At 42.6% G+C, this 8,829-nt stretch overlaps 1 non-coding gene across 1 annotated transcript; it reads left to right on the top strand.

The window, feature by feature from the left end:
- The first annotated feature begins 8,333 nt into the window (after window positions 1-8,333).
- On the top strand, window positions 8,334-8,398 carry LOC117716707 (U7 small nuclear RNA). Its single transcript, XR_004607802.1, has one exon. It is a non-coding gene; the product is annotated as a U7 small nuclear RNA (small nuclear RNA).
- Window positions 8,399-8,829: the final 431 nt, after the last annotated feature.

Here is an 8,829-nt window from a genome sequence, read left to right as displayed (position 1 = left end):
GCCTTGTGGAGCCACTGCTGCTGATTCAAGTGGAGTGGACTGTAGACGATGAAGATTGGAATCACCTCAAGGAACTATCTCTAAACAGGTTCACACCCCACTTGTCCTATTACACATTTTATTCCCCTACCTTTGGTATATGGGCTATCAGGGAGGTTGAAGCACTTAAGGACCGTTATTTAAGTAAGTTTTGAAAAATATGAGCATATATTCTGGTGCTCTTTCTCTGTGTCATTTAATATGGGTTATTGGTCACTCTCTTTTTTCTTTCCCTTTCATTTTATTTGTTTCTTTCTTTATTGAGACAAAGTTTCTCAATGCAGCCCTGGCTGTCCTGGAACCTGCTCTATAGACCAGGCTAGCCTTGAACTCACAAAGATCTACATGCTTCCATTTCCCAAGTATTGGGATTAGAAGCATACACCCTCATGCTCAGCTAATAAAGGTTATTTGTGGTATTTTTAAGTCATGCTACAGGGTTGGAGGGATGCTTCACGGCAGTTAAGAGCACTTGCTACTCCCAGCACTTGGGAGGCAGAGGCAGGCGGATTTCTGAGTTTGAGGCCAGCCTGGTCTACAGAGTGAGTTCCAGGACAGCCAGAACTACACAGAGAAACCCTGTCTCCAAAAAAATAAAAATAAAAATAAAAATAAAAATAAAAAATAAACAAACAAACAAACAAAAAAGCACTTGCTACTCTTGCAGAGGACCTGGATTAGGTTCCCAGTACCTACGTGATAGCTAGCAACCATTCATAACTCCAGTTCTAGGACAACTCTGTTCCATAGGCATTGCATGCTTGTGGTACACAGACATACATGTGGGTAATGCACTTGTACACATAAAATAAATGAAATAAATCTTAAAACTGACAGGCAGTGGTGGCACATGCCTTTAATCCCAGCACTTGGGAGGCAAAGGCAGGCAGATTTCTGAGTTCGGGGCCAGCCTGGTCTACAGAGTGAGTTCCAGGACAGCCAGGGCTACACAGAGAAACCCTGTCTCAAAAAAAGCAAAAAATAAAAATTAAAAAAATAAATAAAAACTAAATTTTAAAACTAAAATAACACTAAACTTAGGGATTCTAATGAAATTAGACACCCAAGAGGGGGCAGGCAGCACATGTTCATCCATTCCTGACTTGCTGATGTCACTCAGTATCAATATGAAGAACATATTTTTAGCAAGGGCTCCTTTGTCATTTTGTAGGAACAGCAGATAAAGATCCAATGCAACCATCTTGATGCATCCATCTGCCAGACTGTCTCAGAACAGTTGCTAATTTCCCAAAGTAGAAACTCATTGGAGGGCTTATTGAAAGGACACCAGAGTTGTTCTCTCTCTCTCTCTCTCTCTCTCTGGCTTATCCTGCTGACATTCACTTTATTGAGGGCCTTTTGCCTTTTCTTCTAGTGATGCTCAAGATCAAATCCAGGGCCTTCTACTTGCAGATAGTTTACCAGTGAACTACATCCCCAGCCCTTCATTTTTTTGAGACAAGGTCTCACTATGTAGTCCAAGAAGACCTTGAACTCTGCCCAAGCCTCAGCCTCAGCCTCAGCCTCCTGGGTGCTGAGATAATGGTTGTGAATGAGCACTCCTGGGTGGGGATGGGGGAAGTATTAGGTATTAAAGATGCTGCTGATCCAAGTGAAAACACAAGGCCTCCACAAACGCTTAACCTTCTCCATCTTGAAGCTAAGGAGATGGTTCATCACTTATTGTTCTTACAAAGGACCTGGGTTCAGTTCCAAGCACCAACCTAGTGACCCACAGCTATTTAGGCCCTAATACCCACATAATAACTCCAGTTCAAGGGGATTAGATGCTCTCTTCTGACCTCCACAGGCACCAGATAGACACACAGTACACATACATACATTCAGACTACACACTCACACGTAACAAATAAATACAATTTTAAATAAACAGTTTCGAACTCAGGGACCATAAAGAACGATGGGTGTGGAGAAGTTCTACGGCTCCAATCTTCCCCAGGGTGAGGCCTTGGGACAGAAATGGGAAAGCTATCAAAAGAGAGCCTGGCTGCTTGGAGCTTGGAGTACTTGTTTGTGGTACAGAGAATAAACTCATGCTAGGCAAGTGTTCTACCACCGAGCTGCAGCCCCAGTCCCCTACTATCCTTTTTTTCTAATATAAAAATAGATAATCTTAGCTGACCTTAGCAGTGTGCACCTGTAGGGCAGCCCACTGGGAACAGAAGAATCACCACATGTTCAAGGCCCGGCCAAGCTATAGAGTGAATCTGAAGTCAACTCAAGCTATAGAGCAAGAGTCTGTCTCAATAAATAATTAAAATAAAATTAAGAAGATGAATAAATACATGGTATTGCTATGAAGTCCAGGCTATCCTGGAACTCACCATTCTCCTGCCTTGACCTCCCCAATAGCTGGGTTTTTTTTTTTTTTCTTTGTTGACTGGTCTTTGTTTTTCAGTTACTCAGTGAAGAAAGTGAGCTTGCTGGCACACTGGCACTGCTAGGAGGTTTTCACAAAGCTTTCTTCTCCGGGAGGCTGCCAGTGGGAAATGGCCAGAACTGGAGTTTGCTGGTACTTAAAAAGGAAGAAAAAAAAAAGTTGTAACTGCAAAAATCAATAAATGACTACCTCCTTTATCCCTGCGGCCACGCATGTGGAATACCCAGGCAGCACAGCCAGGAGCTGCGCTAACATTAGCTCACTCAGGGAAAATCAAAATGGGCTCTTTAAGGTTGACAGGCCTCTTAAAAGCTTCCCCTCCCAAGATCCCCTTAGAGAGAATGACATCTAGGCAGGGAAATGGAGAGAGAGGAAGGCGAAGCTCTCATCCTCCAGGACTAGGGTTGAAATTATCCATCAAATCTATTCCTTAGGTAACCCCGACCCTCCAGTTCATACACACACACACACACACACACACACACACACACACACACACACACTTGTATGGGCACACACACACATATACATACATACGCACACATGCACGTACACAAACAGGTGTGGGCATGTACTCACACACACAAACACCCAGAACACAAACATACAGACACACAAACACATAGATACATACATACATACACACACATACCAACAGAAAATTTCAGTAAAACAGAGAATATACCAGGAGTTTGATCTTGATCTCAGGTGCTCTCTGCCCCCAAACCTACTTTCTCCAGATAGTTAAAAAAGCAGCAGCTTTTGAGGGAAGCTCCTGCCTTCCGGGACCACTTCTAAAGAGGTGTCTGCTGCCTTCTGCAGTGATGTGTTGTCTGCACCTGTGACTCTGAAACCACCTTTGTTACTCTGCCTTATTCTTTCCCACTTGAATGCAGGGTCTGTGAAGGTAAGCAACCAGTCTGCCCGGCTCTCCATTTTTCAAGCAGGATCCATACAGTGCCTGACCTGAAGTAGGTGTCTAATAAAGTTTTATCATCAAAAGAGCAAACATCTGAATCGTTAAAGAGGTGATCTACACTACAGAAAGCCTGAAAAGCGTTTCCCAGTGGTCCCCACAATAAAAAGTCAAAAGCAAGCGAGATGGCGGTTATCCAGAGAATTCAGATGTAAACAACTTACTTTAAATATCTATTTAAAAAAAAAAAAAACATTTAATCTTTCAAGTTCTTCAACTCTTTACTTGATTTTAGATGTGTAAATCTGCCTATAAAGGATTTTTTTCCATCTTTAAATACAATATGCAGGAAGCTATTGAGTTGGATTGTGTTAAGGCAGTTGGCTCAACAGCCCAAACCAATACGGTGTACCACTCTTAGGCTGAATGAAACCTGTCCACTTAAGAGTGCACGCCTGTTGCTCAGAGGCTAAATGATACTCAGCCTCAGGAGGCTACAATGAATGGTTCATTTTAGCTTAGTTACATTGCCTGTCCATAAACCTGTTCTATCTCTGATCGGCAGCCATCTGCTAATCCTTTGTCTGCTAATCCTTTGGTTGTTTTGTTTGAGGTTTTGCATTTTTCTCAAATTCTTTGTTTTGTTTTGATTTGTTTTGTTCTGTTCTGTTTTGTGTTTTTTGAGACAAGAGTCTCACCTTGTAGCTCTGGCTGGCCTGGAAGACACCATGCAGACCAGACTGTTTCAGAAACTCACAGCAGTCCCCCTGCCTCTGCCTCCTAAGTGCTGGGACTGAAGGTGTGTGCCACCATGATCATCTCAAATAAATTTAAATTTATTTGCAAATTTAAACATTTTTCATTTTTAACCCTATGGAGAGTGGGCAAGGGATTTTTCCTCCCTTTACTCAATGGTTTTGGAATTTCAAATTAACAGATAGGTATGCATTAGTTTGTTTTGTTTTGTTTTGTTTTTTAATATTATTTTCTGTGAGTCGGGCAATTGGTGGCCCATTCCTTTAATCTCAACACTTGGGAGGCAGATGCAGGAGGATCTCTAAGAATTCGAGGCCAGCCTGGTCTACAGAGCAAGCCCCAGGACAGCCAAAACTGCATAGAGAAACTCTGTCTCAAGAAACAAAAACAAACAAACAAACAAAAGATTATTTATGTCTGTGTACCAGTTGCATGCCTGTGCCTTGGGTCAGAAGTGGCCTTCAAATTTTCTAGAACTGGAGTTAGAGACAGGTATGAGACACCATATGGAAGCTGGGAGTCAAATCTGGGTCCTCTGGAAGAGCAGCCACTTCTCTTAACCACTTCAGTCCCAAGTGGTGGCTCACAGGGCTGGAAATTGAGTGGTTAAGAGAACTTACTTCCTCCCGCTCGACCCAGCTTCTGGCATCCACTGTTCTACTCTGAACTTCTCTGAGATCGTGTTTTTGTATTATTTTGCTTTGCTTTTTTTTTTTAAAGTATTATTCCACATATAGAAAAGATCTCAAAGTTCTTGTCTTTCTACACTTTATCATTTCTTTAACAGACAGTCTCCTATAAATTTTAGTTTCATAGAAAAGCTGAACAGAAGACACAGCGCTCTCCCCTCAGTCACCAGATTCCCTATCCTGGTGATCCACTGATGTCACCTGACCCAGCATTGTCACCCAGAGCTCACAGACTTGAGCCCAGGCTGATGGATCGGTTGTACACTCTGTGGGTCAGAATAAACATGTAATGACTTGCAGAACAGTCTCACGGTCCTTACAACGCTCTGTGCTTCCCCTGTCTTGGTTCTTAGGAGAGCCAACAACAGAAGAAATCTAAGTGTGAAACTCCAACATAGCTCCAGAGAAACATGGTGTTCAGATTGTTCAGCTTTGGGTGAGGTGAGTGAGGGGATGCACAGGTTGCCTTCTGTTACTTAGCAGCTGCGCATCCAGTGTTTGAGGTTGTGCAGAGACACCCTCACAATTCCTCCCTCCATCTTCTCCACCCCTGGCCTGCCTTATCTAATCACTTTCTTCTGTAGTATGGTTCTTTCCAGTCCCTCGATCTGTCTGTAGGCTCCTTCTCACTCCCATCCTTTCTCCCTCTCCAGCCATCCATCCTTCAAAACCACTTGCTTCTACCTGAGCTTCTACTGAATCCTGCCACACACAAGGTTGCCTTCCCTCCATGAACACACCGCTGCTTTGCCCTTTGAGCCCTTGGTGACAACTCCATCATTTGGCCCTGTTGAGATACTGGATTTTACTGCTAGTTAAATTTTCATATGCACAGGTCTTGCCTCCTCCAATGAGTTGTAAACACCCAAAACAATGGCTCTATTGTCCCCTCCAGGGAACGTGTCACGGCAAAGACACAGATCTCTGATTACTTTACACCTACCTGGATCTATGGCATTTCTACCAAAAGCAAAACTCAGAAGACTTCAAAGTTTGTCTCTTAATATTGCAGTGACTGGAACAGAATCATAAACCTGGGTCTCTCAGTCTGTTCAGACTGACCCAGACTTACCTCCAAGGCAGCTTCTCAGCAAGAGTCTAGTACTGGGTAACTGAGTCACCCAGAGCCAACGTTGCCAGTCTTCCCCCTGGCTCTACAAGCAAACTGGTTCACTATGTTGCGCAGACCAATAATTGCAACTGTATATGACAGACAAATTTTAAATTGTTGGAGTTGTGTACGGCAGACAGATTTTGAACATCTGGGTTCTGATGGAACCAGCCTGCACTGGCTTGTTTTCATGAAGCTAACCCATGGTTCTTATGAAAAAGAAAGTACTTTTAAACCAGTGGTCCTCAACCTTCCTAAGGCTGTGAGCCTCTAACACAGTTCGTCATGTTGTGGTGACCCTCAACCATAAAACTATTTCATTGCTATCTCATAACTGTACTTTTGCTACTGTTAATGGATCATAATGTAAATATCTGATATGTGACCCCAAAGGGGTCATGACCCACAGGTCGTGAACCACTTTAAAACCATCTTGGGAGAAATAAATACATTTGGGGTATATTCGATAGATGTGGAAACAGCTGAAACACGAAGGCACCAGATTGGGAAACTGTGTTTGTACAAGGAGGATGACCCGTCTTGTTTGACAGAAGGCCATTTTCTTCTTAAAAGCTGTTTGAGTGCTGTCGAAAGAAACCCTGCTTTTTTCAAGCCCATTCCTTAGAAGAAAAGAAAATATGGCTGGTGATCATTAGCCAGCTTTGTTTTATTTACTAAGATAAGATTTATAGCTTCGAGTAAGACTAAACTCGTGCACTACCCACAATTACCTTGTAACACAGAATACGGTTGCCAAGCATCTTTGTAAATGCTGGACTCTCCAGGAACCATGAAAATTCCAGGCCACCCCTTGTTCCAACAACCTTAAAGAACCGGCCAAATCACCACTCACTATGGGAGGTGGAGGAAGGTGCCCAGTGGCAAGGTATTGTGTGTACAACTGTCACTAGACACTCTGAAAGGGGAGAGCTCTTTCCATTGGTTCTGCGGTCCTTCACTGTGACACCCAGGATCGTCTGTAGCTTTAGCAATCCTCCAGCAGAGATTACACGTGTGGGTTGTCACACTCAGCTGAGATGGTCATTATGATTTCTTATTATTATTATTACTCGTGTGTGTGTGTGTGTGTGTGTGTGTGTGTGTGTGTGCATGTGTGAAGGAAGCCAGAGGACAACTTATAGAAAGGTTGGTTCTCTCAGTCCGCTATGTGAATCCTGGGAATTGAACTCAGGTTATCAGAGTTGGTGGCAAGCACTGGGTCATTTTATTCTTCTTATTCTTCTTCTTATTATTATTATTTTAAATTTTATTTTAAATTTTTAATTTTTTAAAAATTTTTAAATTTATTTTTAATTTAATGTTTAATTTTTTAATTTTAATATTTTTTTTTTATTGCAGAGGCTTGGTTTTTGTTTTGTTGTTTTGTTTGGTATGTACTTACTGATTTCTAGGGTTCTTTTCATATATTTTGATCATATTCTTTTCTGACTCCTCCCAGTACCTCCCCACCTCCCTCTTCACCAAACTTCCTGAGAGGAGAAAGGAATCTATGCAGAAGAGCAAAGAAATATTTTAAGAAGCAAAATTTGTGGATGGCTCCAAGAAAACAGCATCCTCAAGACACAACAGGACTGATGCTCTTATGAACTCCCCGAGACTGTGATGGAGTGCAAAAACCTGCACAGGTTCAAGCCAGACAGAATCTCATGACCAGGAAGGGGAAGTGGACACAAAGCCCCACCCCTAACCAAGAGGCCATCTGCAATGCATTCTGGGAAAGAGAAGGATCAGTTTACCTCAATGGAGTATCTGTCACCTTGGCTATCTGTCACACTCTGGGGCAGGCGTCCATGTTTTTGTGTTTTTTTTTTTAATTTCTATGTTTTTATTTTTGTTTTGTTTGAGAGAGAGATACAGGGTTGGTTCTGAATGCACGTATAACTGTAGATAATTCTGTGGGAGAGGGTAAAAAAATAAAACAGTGATTCATGTTGATAGATAAAATCTGACATGTAAATAGGATTGACTCCTTTTCAGGTCCTTAACAATAAATAGAAAACCCCAGGTGTGGTGAGGCAGGCCTTTAATCCTAGCAGTAGTCAGGCAGAGGCAGGTGGATCTCTGGAAGAACCTATCTCTATATAAATAAGAATAAATCAGGGATAGTACACGGACAGGCCAGCCTCTCAGAGGGTGAAGTAGGAGAGTCACTGAAGTTCAGGTCCAGTGTTATCACCCAGCCTTATCTACACTGTGAGACCCAGCACATTCCTATCTCAAAAGACCAAAGAAACTAAGACAAACAAAAACCTGGGGATGGGTCTTAATCAGTTGATTGAATGCTTATCTGTCAAGCAGGAGGGTCTCCGTTTGATTCCCAGCACTGACAATTAATTCACCCAGAAACAACAAGAGGTGAGAGTACAAGAGAAAGTGATAAGTACCAAAAGAAATGTATTCAAAAGGTGACAGCTCTTTCAGAATTTGTCTAGCAGGTTTTCTAGCTTTCACTGGAAACCACCCCCCCCAAAGAAATATATTCACTTAATTAGTAATTTTGAAAATAACAATTTTAATCATAACAGTAAAAGCAAAATGGCCACATGCTAGCCACTAGACATGTTATAGATGATAAGTTATAATAAATGCTGGTTTATTGGGAAGTGGCTCTCTGGCGAGCTCACTGGCCCCAGGGAAGTCACCATGGGAAGGTAGGGGAGAGAAAGAAAGAAAGGGTGTGCATACATGGAGAGATGCAGAGGGAATCAAAATGTCTGGACTGTAGAGGGAAGAGACTCTGGGGGAAGTTCAGGGCTGGGGGCAGGGTATGCTAGGTAGGACTGAGGGATGCTGGGAGAACCTGGAGGCCAGGTGTGGTTTGATATGTAAAATATGCACCTCCCTTGTGGGAGGTGGGGAGGGAGTGAGAGGATGGGGGGTGGGTGGGAGGGATGGT

The sequence above is a fragment of the Arvicanthis niloticus genome, chromosome 10 (assembly GCF_011762505.2).
Source record: "Arvicanthis niloticus isolate mArvNil1 chromosome 10, mArvNil1.pat.X, whole genome shotgun sequence".
NCBI lineage: Eukaryota > Metazoa > Chordata > Mammalia > Rodentia > Muridae > Arvicanthis > Arvicanthis niloticus.
Note: the sequence above shows the minus strand (reverse complement) of the source record. Positions and strands in the feature narration are given on the sequence as shown.